General features: G+C 39.3%; 1 protein-coding gene across 2 annotated transcripts in view; it reads right to left on the bottom strand.

Moving 5' to 3' along the window:
* The window catches only part of ASTN2 (astrotactin 2), a 1,158,830-nt gene that overhangs the window by 269,227 nt on the left and 864,462 nt on the right, over positions 1-25,141 (bottom strand). The gene's annotated exons all lie outside the window — the stretch shown is intronic.

The following is a 25,141-nucleotide window of genomic DNA, read 5'->3' as shown; positions in this document are numbered from 1 at the left end:
TCTTTGTATCACTAGTGCCTAGCACAGTATCAGGCATGTGGAAGGTATTTAACAAATTCTGGTTGACAAATTAGTTGATTCTATTATTTCTCTTATATCAAATACCTATTTATTTGTTTGGCTTTTTTTAATTTCCTGAAATGTCCATTCACATTTACTTTACCTCAGTTATTCTTCAGGGAATCCAGTTTCACTCCCTGAATGAAGGCTTCCCTAACAAAGTTAGTTTACAGAGATTTATTTTTACCTTCTCTGAATTCCATTGGCATTTGTTATTTATGCCAAATATTCTGTATCGTCTTGTACAGGTAGGTTTACTTTCCCTAACTAGAATGTGAATTCCAAGAGATCAGAACTGTCCTTCCACAGTGCCTAGCATGGTGACTGCCATGCCTTGGGCTCCTAGTAAATATTTACTGAGTGATTGGTTTGGGGCCCAAATTAAGTTCTCATCATGTTCAGCAGTAACCAAATTGCTCATATATCTATACCTACAAACACTGTAAGTATGTAGATATATGCATACACATGAATACCTCTACCTATACATGTGTATACATGTTAATGTATGCATATAATCATGCTATCTTGCCTCATTTATACTGTGTGGATCTGTCATACATGTATACATATTTTATTGTGTAGATACATGCCTACATATATTATAAATAGAGGTATCCGTACATATATGTGTGTTATTATGACATGTATGGCAAATGTAGCTATGTGTACATATCATGCATAAATCTACACATATACAATGTGTGTATATATATGACAGATCCACACATTATAAACTGAAGCAAGCTAACATATGGTTAGCATATAGTGAAGAGCATTGGAGTAGGAATCAGGACGCTTTGTGCCATCACCAACTAAGTTGTGTAAATCTCAGAAATCATTTCCTTTCCCTGGGCCTCAGGGATGTCTATTGGGAGACTTATAACTAATTTTGTAAAATGAAGGCATTGGATTACATAACTTCTGAGGTCCCTTCCAGCTCTAAGCTTCTGGGATCTAGAGGACAATAGCCATCTTCGTAATTATCCAAAGATGGTATACCAATGCCTCACCAATACTACCATCCCAGTCAGAAGACTACTAACAAGTTTTCCTACCTCTTAGACTCACCTGGGGAAAAGTGAAGGGAGTACTGTCCTACATTCACTCTAATAAGCAAGCCTTTACACCAAAACTGGAACCCCACCCGGAAATCTGACTCAACTGAAAAATGAGGCATCTGCTTAGCCTAGCCAACAATATCCAGTCTCTGCTTTCCAGGATCCCATATGACACTAGTAGGTGGAAACAACTACTGTTCTCCCAAAGGGAAAAATCCAGCCCTCTTAAAATGAACTTGACACCCAGCATTAACTCCATGGCCCCAGGAAAACTTTTCCAAAACTCTGACCTTCTGTTCAAAGACTGGCTTTTGTTTGGTTATTTCTTGTAAAATACTTTAGCAATGAATTTAGCACTCATAAAACATGGCAGATTGACAGCTATGGAAACCGAAGGACTTTGTTTATTCCCTAAGCAGTGAGAATACTGCAAGAGGGTAGACATAGCATAATGAGGGGGGTAGGGAGGGGGAATTCTGATGGAAATGCACAGGCACTGATAATCTCATATAGCAGTTAAAGCTAGATGAGACTTTAAGAGATCATCCAAGCCAACCCTCTCATTTTATAAATGAGGAAACTGGGGTCTTGAAAGGGGAAATCACTTCCTCCAGGGTAAATGAGTAGTTTGTGGTAGAGCTGAGATTCAAACCCAGGTCCTGTGACCCTGAATTCCCCAATATACCACATCATACTTGGATAAATCCTGGGATGTTGGCTAATGCCATGTGCTATATTTTGGAAATATATCCAACCAATGGAAATGAGACAAATATTGATTTATATATTGATCTGACCTCCTGCATAAAACTTCCTCTTTTTACCCTAGCTCTTAGTAATCTCTCCTTTATTTCTTGTCTGTACATCCACATCTGGCATTTAGTTTCTCTTGCTTTGCACAGTAAAATGGGAATCAAGGTACCTTCCTCACAATGTCATTGAGAGGGTTAAATGAGCTTATTATGACTATGAAAGTATTTTGAATACTATAAAGTGACAGAGAGATGTAAGAGTTTATTGTTGTGGTTGGTTTTGTTTCATGTCTTCTACTGGATGAAACTGCAGGAGAACAGAGGACAGACCTAATTCTTTTCTGTGACTTTTTGAATGGGATCTCCTTGAGGGCAGAGGATGATTGCACTTTTGTATTTGTGTCTCTGGCACTTAGCACACAGCAAGAACTTCATAAATACTTGTAGATGAATGGATTATTTAGCAACACCTCACAAGAGACCTTGGGCACAGTAGATGCTCAAGAAGTATTTGTTGATTGGTTTGTATTTTTCAGGGTCCATTTATCATAATGTAAAAGAGAACACAGATGATGGTTAGATACCTTGCCAAGATGTGTACTCCATAATCCAGTCCAAACTTGTTACGCCAACTATTTTTCAAAGACATTTTAGGTAAGGGAGTGTTAGCAACTTTGAATTATGACCAATCTAATTCAGGCATTCAGCCTTCTGTGACTGAATTTCCATGATGCTGGATCATCGCTCACTCTTCCTAACCCCTTGTCTCAAAAACAAATGAAAAACCTATTTTTATTAATAACAAGTATGTACTTGCCAAACATGAGATGAAGAAAGAAAGGCCCAGTAACCACAGGTATATATTTTGATCTAGCCAGAAGAAAGGGGGAGGAAGCAGAGAGGACTAAGGGCAGGATAATAGGTAATTTGGAAGATGACACCACTGCCACCATATAGCATGGACTCTCCTTCCCGTTTGCATGGACTCTCCTTCCCGTTTGCATGGACTATCCCTAATGACAGGTCCTTCCACATCTCTTCCTTCTCTAATCTATCCTTCATCTCTACTACAGAATAATCCTTCTAATATATAAATCTGATTGTATTGCTCCCAAATATTCATTACCTCAAATACTCTAACTTCCCAGTGTCTCAATCAATTCGTTTCCCATGACCTATTCCTCCCCTTCACCTCAACCATATGCAGGAATGGTTACACTTGTGATCCATCCTCTACAAGGGTTTCACTTCCAGCTCTATAGGTACATTTAGGTAGTACAGTGGATTAACTGCTGGCCCTAGAGACAGGAAAACCTGAGTTCAAATCCAGTCTCAGAGATACACACACACACACACACACACTCATATGTGATTCTGGGCATATCGCTTAACCTCTGTCTGCCTCAGTGTTCTCAAACCACAAATACCACTGTGGTCCAATCCTGCACCACCAACTGCCTCTTGGACAGTTCTGGATTGTCCAACTGGATGTCATGAAATCATCTCAAATTCTTCAAGATCCAAAATAAAATACATGATCATTTCCCCTAAATCCTCCCCTTGTCTGAACTCCCTTATTGCAGTTGAGGGAACCATTATCCTTCAGGTTTAAAATCTCAGTGTCATCTTCAACTCCCCTCTCTGACTCACCTTACACATCTAAGGAGCTGCTTAATCTGGTGGTTCCTTTCTCTACAAGAGCTTCTGTACATATGTCCTTCTCCACTCACAAAGCCATAATTTAAACTCTCATCACCTCTTGCCTGAGTTTTTGTAGTAATATTCTCTTATTTAAAATTTATCAAACAATTAATTTTTAAAATCTTATGATTATTCAGAACTTAGTAAACAATAAAAATGAGCATTTCCATATGTAAAGTATCAATCAGAGAAAAAATATCATTATACATGAAACTATAAATTTCTATTTTTCTTTTAAGTATATAATGGTTTTGAGTTTCAAGGCATTGTCCTTGCAAGGCATTTCTTTCTGACCTTCTTTCTGTTGGCTTCAATGGTTTTTTTAAGTACTTCAATCACCCTTCTTTTCTTTCTTTTCTTTTTCTTTTGGCAACTATATTGCTAACTCCATTCTCCCTCCTTCAAAATGAAAAGAAAAAAAAGAAAAAGAAAATCCTTATGGCAAATACAAATAGTAATATAAAATAAATTCCCACTTTGGCTATGTCTGAAAAATGTATCGATGTAGTCTTCTAATTGATCTCCCGGCCTCAAGTCTTTCCCTATTCCAATCCTTCCTCCATTCAGCTATCAGTGATCTTCCTGAAAAAGTAGGCTTGGCCATGTTGCTACTCCACTAAATAAACTCCACTGGCTCCCTATTACTTCCAGATAAAATGTAAAGTCCTTTTTTGATATTTAAAGTCTTTAACAACCTGGCTTATTCCCACCTTTTCAATTATGCTATATTCTGTTCCCCTGCATTTACCCTATGATTCAGCTGTACTGTGTTACTTGCTGTTTCATATTTACAATATTCCTGAACATTTTCCAAACCATACTGCCTGCATACTGGCCATCCTCCTAATCATCCTCGCATCTGACCTGGGATGAGATAGATGAGTTTTTACTTTATCTTGTCTGGAACTAGAAGTTTGTGTCATTTCTTGACCATTTCTATAGCGTCACTGTGTGCTTACCAAAGGATATGGCACTGAGCTCTTAATAAAAGCATTTTTGTCATCTTCTTACTCGTTTAGTCTTTAATCTCCATTCTTTTGCAATGATTGTTCCCCAAAGCTAGAATGTTGTTCTTCCCAACTTGTAAAATCCCTGTCTTTATTTAAGATTTCACTCAAATTCTACTCTCCAGGGGAACATTCTCGTCCCAGCTACGACTGCCATTCTGCCATCCCCTCTAAGGTTACTTTTCATCAATTCTATATTTATCTTGTACATTCTGATTTAAATATGTTGTCTCCCCCATTAAAATGTGAGTTGAGGGCAAAGATTCTTTTTACTTTATCTTTATATCCCTAGGACTTACCACAGTTGTGTATTTACTTACCTAGTTGTGTATTTATTTAATAAATACTCATTGCTTAGTTGATTAGCTCCCTATTGCCTACTCAGTACATTCAGTTCAAACAACTTTTCCTTATATACAAGGACCTTTACAATCTGGCATGATACACAACACTCCAGTCTCAAATCCTATTATGCCCCTCTATACATATTATACTTCAGTCAAACTGAGCTCGTCTTCATGGCCCTTGAACATTCTCCTATTTTCTACATTCTCTACATTCTCCTGTTAAATCTGTGCCTTTGTTCACTTTATTTAATAGACTTGAAATGCTTTTCTTTCCCCTTTTTGCCTATTGACATCCTATTCATTCTTAAAGTCCAACTTAAATGCTACCTCCTCTAGAAAGCCTTTCCTATCTCTTATCTAGTCATGACTTATTTTTTATATCAGACTTTATAGACCACTTCCTTTTGTAACTGTCTAAATACATTTATTTATATGATATTGTATAATTATCTGTGTTGGATTCTCATCCTCATTCTTAATAATGGAAAGTCTTTCAGGGCAGTTGCAATGTCTTACTTAAGCTTCCTATCTCCCTTAGCACATAACCTAGGTGACTGCACAAAGTAGGTACCTTAATAAAAGCTGGCTATCTTTTATTTTGAATATTCATCTCAGAATGAGAGAACTCAAGGAATAGAGGAAAAGGGACACACGTGAGGAATCTCTGGAGAAACAATCAAAAAGATGTGATAATACAGGTGAGAAATAAGAAGAACCTACAAAAGTTAGCATGAAGCAAGTTTGTGCTATGTCGAGGTGGGAGACTTGTCAAGTGTAGGCAAGAGTTGATTAATATCTACCTCGCAAATGGCCTAAACATCTGTGACAGGGCAGATGTGTACACAGAAATGTGTTGCCCCTGATAGACTGGAAGAATGGGGGTGGAGGCAACTCTAGGGTCAGGGAACAAAGGAAATGCTTGTCCACCCAGCATGCGATCAGCCTCGGGAAATCAAGGGAGGTCCTCAAGTCAGATATTGTAGCTGGACTAAAGAAGGGCTGGATACATTTACAGACAGTGAAAACATCTGTACTTATGCAAGTGAAGATAAAAGGAAATCAGATCTCATGCCTCAGGGCATGATGTATCGTCTTCTTTCCCCTTCTTCCACAACACTGGGTGTTGGCTGCTGTTGAAGTCGGGATGTTGGGCTTGATGGATGAAGTCTGAGGCAGTACACCAGCCTCTAAGTTAATCAAAATTACCTAAACATCCTGTTATATAGGAAAGAACAAAAATTCCATTCTTCTATTAGAAGTCAAAAGAAAAAAAGTGACAGGATCAATCTAATAAGTTTAATACGTTTTCTCTCTGACTTTCGTTGCCCAAAATAACTTCTGTGTTCCATTGCCAAACTGAAGTTGTGGGTTAGATCCCTGAACAAGCTAGTTTGCTTTATGGATTACCTTGTTTTTCTACAATGCTAATTAACTCTTGCAAATGGGTGACTTTTAACTGGGCAAAACCAAACCAAAACAAAACCTGTGGCTGGCTCTAGATCTAGAATTGGAATTCAAAACATAGCACTGAACTCAAAGTCAAGAAATGTGGATTCTAACACCAACTTCACCCTAGTCATGTACTATTACTTGTCTCTTGTAGGCCAGGGCAAATCATTTAACCTTGATCAACTTCAATTTCTTAATTCCTAAGATGGAGATAATAATTGTCCTGCCTAACTCACAGGAACAGCACAGCACTATGCAAACAAAGGATGTAAATTTATATCCTGACTCTGACACTCAATACCTTTGTGATCTTAGTCAAATTGCCTAATTTTTCTGGCCTTGGTTTTCTCATCTACGAAATGAGAAGCTTGAATTAGACCGACTTCTAAGATCCCTTCTATCTCTCTAAAACCGTGATCCTATAAAATAAGGGAATTTTTGTGAAAGACCTTTGTAAACTTTACAATACTGTGTAAAGGATGGCAATTATGATCATTTCATCATTCTAATAACAATATCATCAACAATGTATGAGAAATGCTGAGCATATGATAACTCTTTAATCACCAGGATAGATACCAACTTTGGGTTGAGAAGAGAGAACATAACATGCCCACAGAAGCTGAATAATCCCTTTCTTGTAAGGTCACATGTGTGTTTGAGATTTTATTTCATTCAATTTGGGATCCAACTACATTTTGTTCGAGTAGACCCCACACACTGAATTTTCATCATGCCATTTCTCCTTGTTTTACATTCCCTGGCATTCCACTGAAGAATTTAGTTGCTGTGAAACAACTGAATCTGTAAATCTTAACTTTGTGATTCATCATGGGTACACAGAGAGAACTTCTGCATTCAGTGGATGGACCATCAACCTGCAGGCACATAGCAAAGGCTATGACTTTTGTGGGATGGTGGTTTAGAGCACTGTTTACTCTCTGTCTTCCTTTTTTCAAATTGTAGAAAGAGGATTCCATTAAGTGAATTTGCATGTGGTCTTTTTTCTCTCTTTATCAGGTCTGATTCTTTCTTTTTTTTTTTTTTGTTAATGTTAGGGATAGGTCCAAATGTTAGAACCTATCACTATATTAACTCTTTCCTCAGACATTTGAAAAATAGACCCACTTCTAAATTGATTTCATTTGTCATCCTAACAGAGATGTTTATAAGGTATCCAGATTTTATTCAGAATCAGGTTCACAAGTTTGCACTCTGGTTGCCATCTTTTTTTTCTTTTTTTTTTTTTGGCATTCAGGGTTAAGTGACTGCCCAGGGTCATACACCTAGTAAATGTCTGAGGTCACATTTGAATTCAGGTCTTCTTGACTCCAGGGCTAATGCTCTATCCACTGTACCGTACCACCTAGATGCCCTTAATATGGTTGCTTTCTGACCACTCCGTGAGTAGTTGGATTTCAGAGACCAAAAGGTCTCTTTTTTAATGATCTATGTGCAAATAGCATTAGAAACTTTGAATTGGGATTAGAGATTTGAAACCTTGTGGCCTAATCTAATGAAGTCAATGGCACATCACTCAAGTACTAGAAGTCTTTTAAGGAAACTTATGGATGATTTGGATGACAAGAAGGTAGCATGCTACAGTGGAAATAACATTTAAATTGAAGCTAGCTATAAGGTATGGATTGGAATCCTTAGTCACTTATCTGTGAGACATTCAGCCTCAGTTTCCTCAGTTGTAAAATGAGGGATTGGGCTATAAAATAATCATCACTTCCAATTCTAAAATCCTATGAGCTCTACGTTTTGCCACTGGTCTTTTAAGCATATGAGCCGACCAGGAAGACAGTCAGAGGATGGAGCAACACAAGGCAATTATGGATTAAGGTGCAATTAAATTAGGCCCCATAATTGCTCTATTATATAATCTCTTCCTCATTGTTGGTTAATAACCCAACTGCATTTATTATCCCAATTGACTCCACCCTCCTCCTTTTCCCACTGGGATAGGTGAGTCCGGAACTATGCAGGGTGATTGGGCTCTTCCTGGGAAAAATGAGACCAGGTGAGCCAGATTCCTTGGTCTTATCCCCAATGGCTCCAGGCCTATACATAGGATCACTTTCTTCTGCCTTTACAGAAAGGAGGAGGGGGAGGAGGGGATGTAGCAGAAACAGCAGAAAAAGAGAATGACTCAGTGAGGGGAGAAGCAAACTGGGAATTGGGGTACTATGGATTTAATCTACATCAATTCAGTAACTGACACCTTTTTTATCATCATCATCATCATCATCATCATCCTCATCATCCCATGTAATCTGACCCAAGTCCTTCTGGCTCCTTCTCTTTCTGGAAAGCAGTGAAGAATATAACCAAATATTTGGTAAAGTTATTCCAAATTATGGTTCTCTTCATTTTAGTGTTGTCATTTTTCCCCTATGCATTTTATCTCATAAAGTCACAGAATTTCAGAATTGGTAGAATCTTAATGGTGATTTAGTCTAATCTCTACCTAATACATGAATCCTCTGCCCACATTTAGAACCAACCTTTGAGTATTTTTCCTATTTTACAGAAGGAGTAGGTAAGGTTTAATCAGAATAAATGAAGTGATCAATGGTAAAACAAGGATAAAAATGCAGGCCTTCTGATGCTAACTCCATTATTTTTGACACTGTACCAAAAGGACTTACTCTCTCCTGCTCTTTTTTTCCCAAAAACTGCATGGACTAGAAAATGCTAATAATGGTAAAAAGCTTGACTCTCCTGGGTAAAAGTGATAGAAGTGATTCCAAGGCAGTCACTTTCAGGCAGTGAAGGAGAGGGATATTATGGAACCTTGGCTCTTCTTATTATGTGTTTGACAAGCCAGTTCACCACTATGAACCTCAGTTTCCTCATCTGTAAAAAGAGAGGGTTGGAGTAGGAGATCTCCAATGTCTTTTCTATTTTTAAATCCTCTGATCCTCCAGGATCTGCCTTGAAATTTCTCAGACTCATTTCTCCTGGGTGAAATCCATTAACTTATCTGATGATTCCTGGAATCTGAGGATTTCTGGAAACAGATATGTACTTAGGATATGCCCTAGAGCTAGGGTAGGGTTTTTTTTTTAATCAGTTCAGTTTGTTATAGTTACCTGAATATTCACAGACATGTGCCAAGAGATCCAAGTCTCTACTGGGAAGGCAATCTCCTTGAGGACCAAGGTACCATGGACACTCCTGCTATTCTATCAGAATATCTCCCCTTTACGATCCCTCAAACCAATAAAGGCAAAATTGATTCAGAAAGCATTTAAATAAAGCTCCTCATAGACATATTTTTATTTTTTTGGTCACCAAAAGAACCTACTGAATTTTTCATTAGAAGGTTGAGCCATCAAAGTCAGGAAAAAAATTCTATGATTAGATTGGGGATAGAGTCACTCAAAACCAGCCACAGGGAAGAGAATCCAATGGGAGAAATTAGAGGCTTCAGATAAAGACTCCAAGGTGCTGTGCATGTAAATTTAGTAACATAAGCAATATTAAATAGATTGGGTATTGTTTTCCTAACTTCTCTACTTAATTCCTTTCTTGAATGAATGAATGAATAAATAAATGAATGGATGACAGAATGAAAAGCATTTATTAAGCACTATGTATCAAACATTGTAGATAGAGGATAGGGACTAAGTCTGTAGTTTCGTTGTTAACAGGAATTCCAGGTAAAGAAACTCTTTCAGTCAGTGCAGGTCAGTTTGTTCTCTGAAATTTAGTAATGGGGTGGGGGTGGGGCAGCTAGGTAGTTCAGTAAATAGAGCACTGGCCCTAGAGTCAGAGGACCTGAGTTCAAATCCAGCTTCAGACACTTGACAATAGCTGTGTGACCTTGGGCAAGACACTTAACCCCAATTGCCTTGCCTTCCTCCCCTCCAAAAAAAGAAATTTAGTACTGAAAGGTTATTAAATAACTTACCCAAGATCATACAAGTCAGTAAATGTCAAAAGCAGGACTTGAACCCAGGTCTTCCTAGCTCTGAGGAAATCCTTCTATTCACTGTCCCAGTGCTTCCCATTTAGTAGACTTGTGATGATGGTCCAAATGAGTTATGTAAAAAATTCTTTAATGGTACCTTAAGTAGTAAATAGTTATACAATAATACAATATATTATATATGTACAAATATATTTTCTCTCTCTCTCATACACACACACACCCTACCACCACCAGCAACAACAATAAAACCCAACCATTAAGAACTCTTACTCTAGATCCTACAAATAAACAAAATAAACACCTAGAAGAATGGAGAGAAATCCATGGATTAAAGATTTATAGTGGCTTTGCTTCAGAACAAGAACGAGGGATTCTGGCTGTGTCCCTAACCTCAGTGGATAAAGGCCTGGCAATAGCACCGTTTTACAACCCTATAGGAAGATGCATCCTGAGCTGAATGGATCATTGGACTGACTCAGGAAGACAAATATAAAGAAGCACTTTCTAATAATTCAAGTTGACAAAAGTACAATGAGTTACCTAGGAATTTAATGAGCTTTTCATCTCTTGAGGTCCCAAAGGGGAGACAGGATAATCATTTCCCAGGTATCTTGTAGAAGGGATTCCTAGTGAGGAAGAGATTCATTCAACAATCATTCATTAAGTACCTATATTGGACCAAGCACCGTGCTGGGTACTAAGGATACAAAGAAAAAAAAACAGTCCCTGTCCTCAAAAAACAACTTACTCTGGGAAGAGCAACATAAAATACAAAACATTTATAATGTAAATAAAATTATTTGGGAAAGAGGAGAAGACCAAGGAGGGGAGAAAGGTGTGGAGGAAAGGCTACAGACAGACAGTGTACAGTAGATGGCACTTGAGTTGAACCTTGAAAATACTTATGGATTTTAAGAGGCAGAAATGAGAAGGAAGTAAAAGAGAAGGGATGGAAAAAAAAAGCTTTTATTAAGCACTTAGTATGTGCCAGGCACTGTGCTAAGGCTTCAAAAATCTCTTTCGATTGTTACAACAACCCTGTGAAGTAGTTTACAGCTCTCTGAAATAGAAAAAATTCCCCATTTTATAATTGAAGAAAGTAAAGCTGAAGAATGCTGAGTGATTCTCTAAGGGTCCCATAGTTAATAATTGTCCAAAGCTGAATTTGAACTCAGGTCTTTCTGATTCTATGCCCAGTCTGGACACCATGCTACTGCACCACCAGATTTCTAGTGGAATGATGAGGATGACACATATGAATAAAAGCAAGTAGTCCAACATGATTAAAACAGAGTACATGAAGGGGAGTAATGGTCAATAAATAAATAGCCTAGAATCAAATTGTTCAGAACTTTAAATGTCAAACAGAGGAACTTGTGTCTCATCCTAGAGGCAAAAGAGAGCCACTGGACCTTTCTGAGTAAGGGAGTATCAAGCCAAGTCAACCAGCATTTATTAAGCCTTACTATCTGCCAGGCAATGTGCTAAGTACTAAAAAAGTTGGGAGACTGGGAAGGTATGGGCAAGAGGATGGGGCAACAAAATCTGAAGAGTAAAGCATGGCTGGTCTGGGCCTTTCCTCAAAATGGAGATTTTGGGAGAAACTAACTAATGAGAGAAAAGAGGACTGTGTTTTACAAATATTAGTTTGACAACTGTGAAGGATGGATTGGAGAAGGGAGAAACTACTTAAAGGAAGGAGAATTGGAAGAATATTGATAAGATATGGTGAAAGGAATAGTAATAGGAGGAGGAAGAGATGTGAAAGATGCCACGGAAGTTAATTGAACAAGATTTGATAAGGATTGAACAGTCAGGGAAGAAAAGGAAGAGAGAAGCAGTGAGGTGAACTCCCAGGTAGTTATCCTGGTTTATTGGAAAAATAGTAATGCTCTCAACAGAAATGGGAAATTAGGAAGGGAGGAAGATTTTAGGGAAAACATAACAACTTCTATATTGGATATATTGACTTTGAGATTACTATGAAATATCCAGCTGGAAACATTCAAAGGACATTTAATAATTTATTTCTGGATCTCATGGGAGACCCTAGAACCAGATATATTGATCTTCATAGAAATGATATTTGAACCTATGAGAGATGATAAGATTATTCAGAGAGAGAGAGAAAGAAAGAGAGAGAAGAGGAGGAGGAGGAAGAGGAGGAGGAGGAGGAGGAAGAGGAGAAGAAGAAGAAGGAGAAGTGGAAGGAAGGAAGGAAGGAAGGAAGGAAGGAAGGAAGGAAGGAAGGAAGGAAGGAAGGAAGGAAGGAAGGAAGGAAAAATATATAAGTGAAGAGGGTCTAGGATAGAATCTTGAGGGACACCCCATGATGGTTAGAGGTTGGGACATGGATCATGAGTCTGAGAAGTAGTACTATTGGAGAGCTGTGCTACGAGGACCCAAGGAAGACAGAATATCCAGGAAAATGGATATGGTCAACAGTGCTGAATAAGGATCTAAAAATATGAGGACTGAAAAAAGGCTTTGTACTTGGCAATTAAGAGATCATTGGTAAACTTGGAGCAAGCAGTTTCAGTAAAGCAAGGAGGTCATAAGCCATATTGCAAGAGGTGAGGATTCAATAAAAGGAGTCAAAAAGAAAAATCGAGGCAAATGAATATATCCAGATTTTTCTTTGTGGGGGAGGGAGAATTTGGTACAAAAAGTTAGATATATTACAAAATAAGTTGAGGTGACAGTGGGGTCAAGCACAAGGTTTTGTTGTTTCTGCTGCTGCTATTCTATTTTTTTTTAGGATGGGTTGGGGAGGGTTGACCTAAATGATTCCTGAAGTCTGTTTTAATTCTGAGATTCTGTAGTTCTTTGGTTTTTATGGTGCTTATTACTATAAAACTAAATGAATATTAAAAGATCTACTAATTATTTAAAAAAAAATTAAAGCAATTAATCTTCAATATTAGCAATTGGTGAAATGTTTTTGTATTGTGTGTAGGTTAGTTACATATTTTCAATGAAAATCTCCCTCCCCACTCTCCACCTAACCCTTACCCCAATCCTCCTAATTCAAGTTCCAATTCAAATACTACTTTGTCAATAAAGTCATTAGAGAGGCAGACTGGAATGGTGTATAGAGTGCTTAACTAGTTATTAAAAACATATATGTCTCTTAACATTTCCCAGGACCGTGGTTTTTGAGCAAGTCTTTTAACCTCTCTGAGACTTCTCACTTTCTCATACAAACTCTGAGAAAAAGTCATCTTTTATGTTACAAGGAGTTAATTCATCTATAAAATAAGAATAAGAATTTCAGTAGTACCTACCTCATAGGTTTGTGAGGTTCAAAAGAGATAATATAAGTTTTAATAATATATTATAATATCATTGTATGTTAAATATAAATATATTTATTTCAAAACAAATATAAATAGTAATACATTACACAATTATTTATCCACATATGAATAATGGTATGGGATTATACACAGTATATGTGTGATCACATGTGCATATATATACATATGTGTGCATGTATATATGTATGTGTATATATACATCTATACATACATATACATATACATATGCATATACAGACACATATGCCTATAATGCTTTGCAAACTTTAAAGTACTGCATGAACACTATGATCATCCTCCCTTTTCTCACCAATTAGAAATAATCTTGCTCCTTTGGATTCTCATAAGCAATCTGTACCGACATTTGGAATCCTATCACCTCCTGAAATCACCTTAAATTTTATTACCAAGCAAGTTGGCTCAGCTTTTGATGCTAAATACCTTATCATCTCTCTCAGCTGCCTCTCCCCTCTGCTTGTAGGACCAGAGGGTAGAGCAATAAACTACTTCCAAAACCTTTCTCATAGAGGATTCAGTACTTTTCAGATAATGTTTTTTTTATTTTCCATCCAGTGGCTCTGATTGGTTTCAAGACTTCACAAACATTATACCCTTGGTACCTTCCTTCATCCCCCTACATTTCAGTTTCCTTTTGTGTATTGCCTTCCCATATGAGACTGCAAGCTCTTTGAGGGCAGGGACTGTCTTTCTTATTATTATTTGTATCCTCAGTGCTTAGCACAAGGCCTGGATCATAGTAGGACTTTAATGAATGTTTATTGAATTTAATTGAACTGAACCTCCATACAATACCTTACCCAAGAGATATATTCCTGACTGGTCTATTACATGCAAAACGCTTCCATTCTTCCTCTATCAGCAAGGATGTGGTACAATTGTTATTTTCCCTTTCTCAGTAGTAATTTTAACTGTGTATATTTTGTTCCTTCTAGTAGCATGTCAGATATTTAAGATCAGGGAGTATACTCTATCTAATCTATTATCTATCTATCTACCTACCTACCTACCTACCTACTTACTTTTTGATTGGCCAGTGAGTCAATAAGGTTGTTACATTCTCTGAGCCAGGAGAAGGCTATATAAGCCCTTATGTGTAGCTTTGTTTTGGGGCTCACTTTGAGAAGTGTTCTGTGATTTGATATGAATTCTGGGAAGCCGTTGTCCAGAGCCCCCGGGCTTTGAAAAACCCAGATGTTGAAACCCAGATGTTGATTTGGTATGGATGTAATGGTTGGACAGTTTGGAAAGCTGTCTGCTTGATCTGTTTCTGTCTTGATAATTCTTCCTGTATACTTTGAAGTTCGGGGTGCTGACCTTTTTCCCCTGAACGAGGTAAACGATATATGTTTGACTGATTAAAGTAAGCTTGTTAACCCATTTTGAGTTGCTTTCCTTTAACAAAGCAGATCCAAGAACCTGTGTTGGCAGCAAACCCTGGGGACACTTGGGGTGCTTGCCGCTATACCTATCTATATATCTATATCATAATGATTAGAATAGGACTTTAGTGCTTGTAGTAGGTGGCTAACAAATACTTGCAGATTCATTCCTTCATCCTTAGTTTTAAAGAAGACCAATGACATCATGATATTGGGGTAAAATAGTGGATGATTGGTGATGTCTTGACTTTTGAGTGAATTAGATTTCAGTGGGGCAGAGTTGCACAAAGCTCTCAGTTTCACTCTCAATTTCAGAGTCATTGAGTCTGGTGGCAGGAGAAAAGTTAGGATGACTGGCGATGGTCTGGAGATTTATATCGCTATATTCCCTCCTTCAGCTAATTTCATATAAACTCCTATGGTTCCATTATCATGTCTATATGTAATCTATATATCCAGCCAATAATATCTCTCTTGTATTATATTACCAAATTACCAACTACCTGTTGTATGTGTCCTCTGCATGTCTTGAAAGAATCTCAACTTCCATATATCCAAAATAACTCATCTTTTTTTCCCCTAAAAACCCCTTTCCTCCTCCAAACCTTTCCATTTCTATTCATGGTATCTCCATCTTCTCTGACACTTAGGTTTGCAACCTTGGAATCATCTTTGACTTTTCCCTCGCCTACAACCTCCACATACAATCAGTTGCCAAAACTTGTCTACAATTGTTGCCTCCATATCCTTTCTTCTCAATCCCCTCTTAATTTTCTCGTCTTGTTTCTGATCTCACCATTCAACTGAAACTTCTCTCTCCAAAGTTACCTATGACCTTTTAATCACCAAATATAATGACTTATTCTTAAACTTCATCCTTCATGATCTCTGTGTAGCCTTTAATGTTGTCATTCACTCTTGTCTCCAAGTTTTCATGATACTGATTTCCCTTGTTTTCTTCCTGTTTGTCTGCTCTATTTTTTGGAAGGGGGAAGGCAAGGCAATTGGGGTTAAGTGACTTCCTCAAGGTCACACAGCTAGTATGATCAAGTGTCTGAGGGCGAATTTGAACTCAGGTCCTCGTGACTCCACGGCCAGTGCTCTATTCACTGTGCCACCTAGCCACCCCATTGTTTTCTCTTTCTTAGTCTCCTTTATTGGATCTTCTTCCAAGTCATGACCTGGACACTCATATCTTCATCCTTTCTACAATTTTACTTGTGATCACATAAGCTCCCATGAATTCAATCACTACTTCTAAGCAGATGTTTCTCAGATCTATTTGTCAAGTCTTGACTTCTCACCAGACCTCGAATCTTATATCTCCAGTTGACTACTGGACCTCTCTAACTGGATATCTCATAGACATATTAAATTAAACATGTTCACAATTTTACTCATTATCCTTCTCTCCAAACTTTTCCATTTTTCTAACTTTTCTATCACTGTCAGAGGTATTATCTTCCTCCCAGTTACCAAGGTTTACAGGTTATACTCTTATACTCAGCTCCTTACATTCTTTCATTGTCTATATCCAATCCGTTGTCAGGTCCTGTCATTTTTCCCTTCATAGCATCTTTCAGATACTCCTTCTCTCTGACACTGCCATCTCCCTGGCATAGACTCTCATCACTTCATACCTGTACTACTGAAGCAGGCTTCTGATTCATCTCCCTGCTTCTCCCCATTCTAGTACATCTTCCATTCAGTTCCAAAGTCATATACTTAAAGTGCAGGTTTGACCAAGCTAACCTATCCCTTCCCCAAATCAATCAACTCTAGTGATTTCCTGATTTCTAGTGATTTTCCTTGATTTCTTCAGGATCAAAGATAAAATCCTCTATTTGATTTTTAAACCCTTTCATAATATTGTCCCTTTATAATCTACTTATACCTGCTCCGCTCCATGTATTTTGAGATCCAGTGACAATAGTTTCTTTGCTATTCATCGGATAAGACACTCCATTTCCCAACTGTGTATTTTCACTGGCTGTCCCCCACAATGGCACTCTGGATCTACATCTCCACCTGCTGGCTTCCCTGGCTTCCTTTAAGTCTGAGCTAAAATCTCACCTTCTACAAAAAGCCATGAAATTAGCCTCTTCCTTTATCCCTCTTTGAGCCTTCTTTCTAAGATCATTTCCAGTTTGCCCTCTGTGTATCTGGTTTGTATGTATCTGTTTGTGCATCATTTCCCCCTTAGACTGTGAACTCCTTGAAAGCAGAGAATGACTTCTGCCTTTCTTTGTATCCTGAGCTCTAATTAATAAATGGTTGTTGACTTGACTTACCAATTCTGCTTTCACAACATTTCTTCTATCCATTTCCTTTTCTCTATTCACACAACCTTTTTCCTTAGTTTTTGTCCTTGCCATCTCTCCCCAGATGATTTTGATAGCTCCCTAATTAGTCTCCCTGCTCCCACCTTTCTCCCCTCTCTAATCTATCTTCCACATAGTTAACAAAAATGATTTTCTGACTGCATTAATCCCCTGTTCAAAAGGTTTCAGTGACATCTTATTGCTTCTAGAATTAATTGCAAACAATTTGGCATTTAAAGTCCTTTATGATCTGGGTCCAACCTACTTTACAGATAGATTTCGCATTACTACTCTTCACACACTTTGCTAGCCCATTTTTTTTCTTACAGTCAAAAGACCTGGATTTGATTCTAGACTGCCACTTTCTAGCTGTGTGACTACAGGCAAATCTGAGCCCTAAATTCCTCATCTATAAAATGAGAATCACAGCACTTATAAGAATAGTGCCTCTTGGTGTTATTGGGAGAAAAACCCTTTACTAACCTTAGAGTATAATAAAAATGGTATCTATTGATCTGATCATTATAAGGAAAAAGATGAAAAATATTTTTGATCAACTGCACAGGACCAAAATAAGATATAATCTTGACATCTTTACACCGTGATGCTTGCACTATAGCCATCATTGTTATTGCCCTCCTGTCAGTACCTTTAACTATGCCCCTTGTATGTTGAGTTCTGATAGGTGGACCTTCTGCTTCATCTTTTAAGAACCAAGCCTCCACATCACTGTCACTTTCCAGTTACGTGCCTCCCGTGTAGCTGCCTGTACACTTGCTCCCTTCAAGTTCCTCTTTTATGTTTCTTCTTCTCGTATTAGATTATAAGCTCCTTAAGATCAGGGACTATTTTTTTATTATTATTGTATTTGTATCTCCAGTGTTCTAGTCACTGTGCCGCCAGGTATATCTGTAATAGCAACCATTGAAGAAATTTGCCTCCTGGGATTTGATCGGTAATACTTTGAGACAACAAGGGATGCAGTCATAGACTTGGGACCTCAGAGGTCATATGAACCAGTACCTGGAAAAGAATCTTTTCTATAACATCCACTATATCAAGGCTTCCAGTGATGGCAAATTCACAAACATTCAAGGTAGTTAACTCCACTTTTGGACATCTCTAATTGTTAAGAAATTTTTGTTTTTGTTTTACCTCATAAGGAATCTCTGATTTGCTTTAGCTCATAGGATAAGAGATTCTGAACACAAAATGAACTTATAGGTCATTGTATCCAATAATCACACACATGCACATGCATGTACACACATGCATGCACACACACAGTTTTATAGATAAGAAAATTGAAGCACAGAGACATTAAATTGCCCAGGAATACACAGCAGGGAAGTGTCTAGGTAGGACTAGAATCCACATCTTCCTGACTCCAAGATCAGTGCCATATCTACTTGGCCATGTTTCTTTGCTGAGTTATAACCTTCGGAGCCAAACAGAACAAACTGCATTTCTCTGCCACTTCACACTCATTCAAATAATTGAAAGACAGAGATTCTATCTCCCCTAAGTCTTCTCTTCTATAGGCTTAACATTTCCAATGTCTTTAACTGCTTCAGTCTTCTTATCTTTCCTGTCCTCCTCAGGAATTGATCCAGGTTCTCAACTGTAGTTCCTAAAATTCACCTGCTTTGGAGAATTTCCCTAGATCTGAAAGCTGCCACCCAAGTCTTCAATTTTAACAGATCAGAGATATCCTTTGGGACAGGAGTCAGATCACTGTTCCATGTCCAGGCCAAGGTCTAATTCTGCCTTCTCCAGCCCCCTTCTATTCTCTCCTTTACTGATATCTAGGTATCTCTCCACTACTCCATGCCAGCAACTTCACCAAGGGATCAAGAAGTCTTGGACAGAAGCCTTGATGAGAGTCCCCACCTGGGGACTTAACAAAGATGCTGTCTGGAACTTCATGCCACAGGTAAACTAAGAATTTAATCCCTAAATCCCCCTAGCTTCAGGCCAGTTCACCCCCAGCAAGACAAGGCATGGAGCTTAGTGCTACAGTTCTCTCCTTTATGCCCATTCCTATATGTTGAGAGGTCAACTCCTATATGCCTCTGGCTTCAGGCCAGCCCACTCTGAGCCCCCACACACCCCATCCCTCACCAGGGTCAGAAGATATACTCTCCTATTTTTAAAGACTACCCAGAGAAGGATATTACCCAGCCTCCTTCAACCCCCATTCCAGTGTCAAACATCCCTCACTGTCAAGGACCCTCCCAGGCTGTAGCCCTTGGAATATATCAGACTGTCAGGAGGTGAGAGAGATGCAGACTGGGTGGCATGGAAAGCCAAGAGAATAAGACCCTCGAAGCACAGTTTTCCTTTAGAGGCCCTTAACTTTCAAACTCTCTCGCCTGAAGAGCGCTGGAGTGACAGAAAACATTTTCCAAACCTCCTAATATCAGTTCCAGATGTTCACAGTCATTCCTGTGTGTACTTCACCCTGTAAAACACATTTCCCTCTCCTGCTCCCCCTCCCTCGCCAGCTCCCTCCCTCTGCCTCTCTCCAAGCTTAGAGCCTGAGTCTCCTATGACATCACTCTGTGGCTGGTCCAACAGCAGGCAGACAGAGAGGGCCCCATGTGCCTTCAAAAAAAGAGCACTGATCTGCTCCAAAGCTGTCGCGCACAGAGCTATGAGTAATTTCCACAAGTTTTAATAAACAGTTTGGATGGAACTGCTCCACCATCATCTTCTCTGCCGCCCGCCTGATGTGTTGAAACTGTGGCTTGTTTCTCACACAAGTTCACCTTCGGAGCAGCCCTATTAACTTCAGATGGTCTCAAGACGGGGACCCAAGAAAGTGTCCTTTAAAATCGAATAGAAGCCTAGGGGTTGTGAGAATAGCAGGTTATCTGTATGAGGGGAGGAAAGTAGGGAAAAGAGAAGAGAAGAGATTGCTATTGAAGATAATCTTGTTCTCTTTGCTTCCCCTGAGCTGGGCCTGATGCTCAGTAGTGAACAGGCAAGGCCAACAGACTCATCATGCCTGTTGTAACTTCAAGAGAGAGAGAAATATCATTGGCAAGCCAGGGGAAAGAGAAAAGTTTCCCAGATGCCAGGAGAAAAAGGGGGCCAGGGCCATTGACTGGATCCAGATGCTACTGCCTTCCATAGCATGGGTGATGGTAGAGAATAGAAAATTGGTTTGCCTTGAAGGAAGCAGACCTGGTTGCCTTGGACCCATCAGCCCTGCCTGCAGACAAGCTAGAGTTAGGAATCTCCGTGTAGGAGAGAGGGGCCTATGATTCAAAAGGAAACAAGCTGATTGAAAATTCCAGCAAGACAGGCCCAGAAGAAAGGCAAGGAGGGTTTGGGAGTGAATCCTGGACTGGTAGTCAGGATACCTGGGTTCTGATTTTGCCACAAGCTCATTGTATGACCTTGAGTAAGTCAATTCTTGAGATGATTCTGTCATAAATTGAAAACTGGAGGGGATCTTAGAGGTGGTCTAATCTAACCCTCTGATTTTAAAGATAAGGGAGACTGAAAAAGGTAAAATGACTTGCCCAAAGCCACGTAGCAGAGTCAACATCTAAACCCAGGTCTTCTACTGTCACATCTGATTTTTTCCCCATGTTCTTTAAAACTTTGTTTTCTCATCTGTAAAATGAGGGAGTAGACTAGATAATCTAACAGTCCTTTTCAACTCCAAGATGCCTTGAGTCTTCTAAAGATGTAATAGGAAATAATAAGCATTTGGCCCTAAGGCTGTGTGTTTCATTAGAAAAACCCACCCCAGGGCCAGAAAGGAAGACAGCTCCCATCCCCCAACTATTCCATTCCACATAAGTGGCCATCTGCTTTCTCCTCTCCCTCTGGCGATGCATATGATCCTCCTTCACTTGAGATCCATCTGGGTCCCATGTCTCCTTTGAGGGTGTGTGACCTAGAGGCTCCTCTGGGCTCCAATCCTTATCATTCCCCCAAGTTCCCAGAGCATCCCATCTGCCTCTTCTCTAGCCTTTAGCAAAATTAAACCCAATCTCCACCCAACCTTTTTACCCTTATTCAGTGAAGACTGCCTTAATCACCCTAGACTAAGAGTTCAATGATGCCATTCTTTCAAATTCTCCTGGTGAGGAAACATGGTAGACCCCAATGTCCAAGGACTGTTTTTCATATGGGTGACAGATGATTAGCACATAGGCAACAAAAAAAAATCATCATCACTAACAAGAGCCATTTCTGGTCAAAACAACTGGAATGTGATAAGTCTTCAGCTCAGGTTTGGTTTCCCATTCAACCCTTAAAACAAGCACAAGGCCTCCTCTAGAGGAACAGAGATGGGGTTGAATTGAGGGAGTGGGAATCGGGGGTAAGAGCAGGGAGGGGACAGCATTTTAGCAGCCAATTCAATAGGGTGTCAAACAGATGGCAGCCATAAATTAAAAAAAAAAGAGGAAAAAAAGAATAAATAAATAATTCCAGTGCTGTTCTAGGGCTGCCCAGCAGAAATCCAGAGAGATCAAAGGAGAAACCCCATGTTTTCCTGCTCTGGCCTCACCTGACCAAATGTGTGAGCAATCTGGAATCTCTGCCCAAAACAAGGTCTTTTGTTTGTTATTTTGTTTTCTTTCTCCTCTTTTTTATTTTCTCTCTCTCTCCCTCTTTCTCTATTTCCCTCCTTCTCTTCCTCCCCTCCCCTCCTTTTTGCCCTTCCCCCTGTTTTGGCTCTCCCTTCTTTCAAATCAATTACTCAAATAATGATGAAGCAACAATTGTGTACAAGTCACTGTGCAAGGTACAAGGGACACAAAGCTGGTTGAAACATAGTGTGTCTGAAGAAGAGTGACAGAAAATAAGCCTGGAAAGGTATTAGGTTGTTATGAGCTGAAGAGTTTTGCTTTTATTCTAGAAACAATAGGGAATAACTGAAATGTCTTGAACAAGGGTATGGCCAGTCCTGTGCTACAGAGAGGTTATTTTTATAACTATGTAGAAGATAGATTGAAGAGGGAAAAGACTAGGAGTGAGGCCATTCAGAAAGTTATTAAAATAGCCCAGGCAAGAGCTGACAAGGCCCTGAACTAAGGCGGTGGCCATGGGAGTGGAGAGAAAAGGATTGATGTGAGCCGTTTGTTGAGTTGGAAATGACAACTAATTAGAAATGTGGTCATAAAGACAAGGGAATAGTTAATGATGACCTCACTTGTGCACCCGGGTGACTCAAAGTGTGGTAGTGCTATCTTGTTTGTTTTCTTCCCGTCTTTCTCTCTTTTCCTTTTCTTACCTGTCTCCCTTACCCTCACTGCCACTGTTCTCTCATGAAGTAATTATCTCTATTGGCAGCACCATAGCTGTGCTGCAGAAAAATAGGATAACCAGTTTATATTTGGTGGCACGGGGGTAAATAGATGGGGCAAAAGGAGTTTTTTCAGGGTTGGGGCTCCAAAGCATTTGCTATTTTCCTTATTTCTGCTGTCCCAGTTATCTATGACCATCCCACCCCCTATCTCGTTTTCAATCAATCCATCTTTATGGGATTGTTAATTAAATGATCCTGTAAAAAGAGGCATGAATTTGGAGAAGAAAGAGATCATTGTAGGCAAGCCTGCCTAGGGCAGTAGGGAGATAATATCAGGGAGAAGATGGGACTCAATTTCTCCTTTACACTTTTCTCCTATAGGTCTTCTTTTAGCACCGACCTGTTGCCTACAAGTCAACAGTGCCATTCTGTCATCCCATTTCCACATTCCTGAACATACTGAGTGGAGAAAGGAAGAATGAAAAAAAGGAAGAGGAGGAGGAGAGGAGGGGGGAAGAGAAATGAAGTGAGAGAGGAAATAGGAAGGAGGGAGGGAGAAAGAGACAGAGAAATGAAGAGGCAGAGATAGAAGAGAGGATAGACTTTAAAAGAATAACAGACTCAAACACAGCAGAACAAATGCCAACTCCCAATTACAACTCTGGGATAGGATTGCTTGGTGGAAGCAATACAGACATAAGTCTCCTCTTTTCTAGTCAATTCCACTTAACAATCTTCATGATCTGGGTGTACCCACTGCCAGCCAACTTGGCCTTCAATAGCATCCTTGCTCTGGGCTCTACTTCCCTCCCTGGCCAACTTCACTTTACAATCTTCTCTTGACCAGTTTCTTCCCAATCATAGAGGAAGCAATATTTTAATAATAATAGCAATAATAATAACAGAGAGGTTGTAATTAGAGAGGGAGAAAGAAATCCTTTCCTTTTCTAATACCTGACTGGTAGAAATGGAAGCCCAAAGGCTATCATGGCACAGAACCCTCCTTAGCCATGTTCAAAGCAGGGTCCAGAGAAGTTTTCAGTACATAAGTGATGAAGAATGAAAAGAATACCATCACTGCATGGGCAGTAGAAGTTATTCATTGTGTAGATTGGTGGAGGTGGACATGGCAAATTCTAAGGCTACAGAGTGGTACCACAAGCCCTCATACAAAGATTTCAAACACCTTCTTAAGTGGCAGATATAAATATATATTTGAATTTAAACAGAGCCAGGGCATTAGGGAAGGAACCGACAGTTGAGATTTAAAGTAACAACCATGTATGGCCTGTGAGATAAGAATAGTGCTCACATTTTAAAATACTTTATTATTTTTAAATTATAAACACCACTCTTAGCTGGTGGGCCATACAAAAACAAGTGATGCAACAGATCCTAGTTTCTCAACCCCTGATCTAGTCCAATTCCCTTCTATTATGAATGAGGAAACTGAGGTGCAGAGAGGTTGTAACTTGCCCCAGGTCATAGGTAGTAGTAGCAGAAGTAGGTTTTGAATCTGGGTTTTATTGCTGCTTGTCATCAAACCCTTACATATCTTTTCCATTCTGTTCTAGATGCCCCTTTTACTCTGGTCCTGCTTTGATGAGATTCCTTCACTTTCCTCAGTATTATTTTAAAGACATGGTGCTGTTATTGGTCCCCCATCCTTGCAGTTCCATAGGCCAGAGAAGTTCTGTCTGTATTTCAGTCTGGACCTGTGATTTCACTGGTATAGGAAACGACTTATGAAGCACCGCCCCCCCACCCTTTCTACCACTGCAGATCACCAGATGCTTTGCATCATAGAATTTCATAGAGCTAACTGGAGCATTGAGAGGCTACATGATCTATCCAGGGTCATACATGTGTCAAAAGTAGGATTTTAGGCCAGGTCTTCCTGACTCCTAGGCTAAGTCCCTAACCATTTGTCCATTATCATCTCTGCCTTTAGTATCTGGGTGAAATAAACTTAGCAATATAAAACCCATATTCAAATTCTGCTCCTGCTACTACTGCCTAAGTGGCCTGAGGCAAGTTACAACCACTCTGCCCCTCAGTTTCCCCATCTGTAATGTGAGGGAGTTAGACTAGATAAGGGGCTGACAAACAAAGGCCTGCTGGCCAAATCTGGCCTGTCCCTTGTTTTTGTATGGCCCACAAGCTAGCAATGGTGTTTTTTATGTAAAAATAATTATAAAGTTTGCATTTTAAAATGCAAATGCTATTTTTAGCTCATGGGCCACATAAAAGCAAGTGACAAGTCACATCTGGCCATCAGGTCATAATTTGCCAGCTCCTGGACTATGTGATCTCTAAGGCCCCTTCCATTTCTAAATCTATGAGCTCATGCGCTGATTCTCTGATCTTAAGATTTTCCCCAAAGTTAACAGGGCCATCTTGATGAGAAAAAATGAAAAAAATCCTGGTGTTCCTTTGGGGCTTGAATTGGTCTTTGGTTTTCTATTTCTGTTTCTTACCACCCTTCTATGCAGTAAAAGCAAGCAGGCATAAATCACAGCT

This window comes from Petaurus breviceps, unplaced genomic scaffold, assembly GCF_028583685.1.
Source record: "Petaurus breviceps papuanus isolate PSGF00001 unplaced genomic scaffold, PetGlider_PUasm1.0 90879, whole genome shotgun sequence".
Lineage (NCBI taxonomy): Eukaryota > Metazoa > Chordata > Mammalia > Diprotodontia > Petauridae > Petaurus > Petaurus breviceps.
The sequence above is the reverse complement of the archived record's forward strand: the minus strand, read 5'-3'. Positions and strand labels throughout refer to the sequence as shown.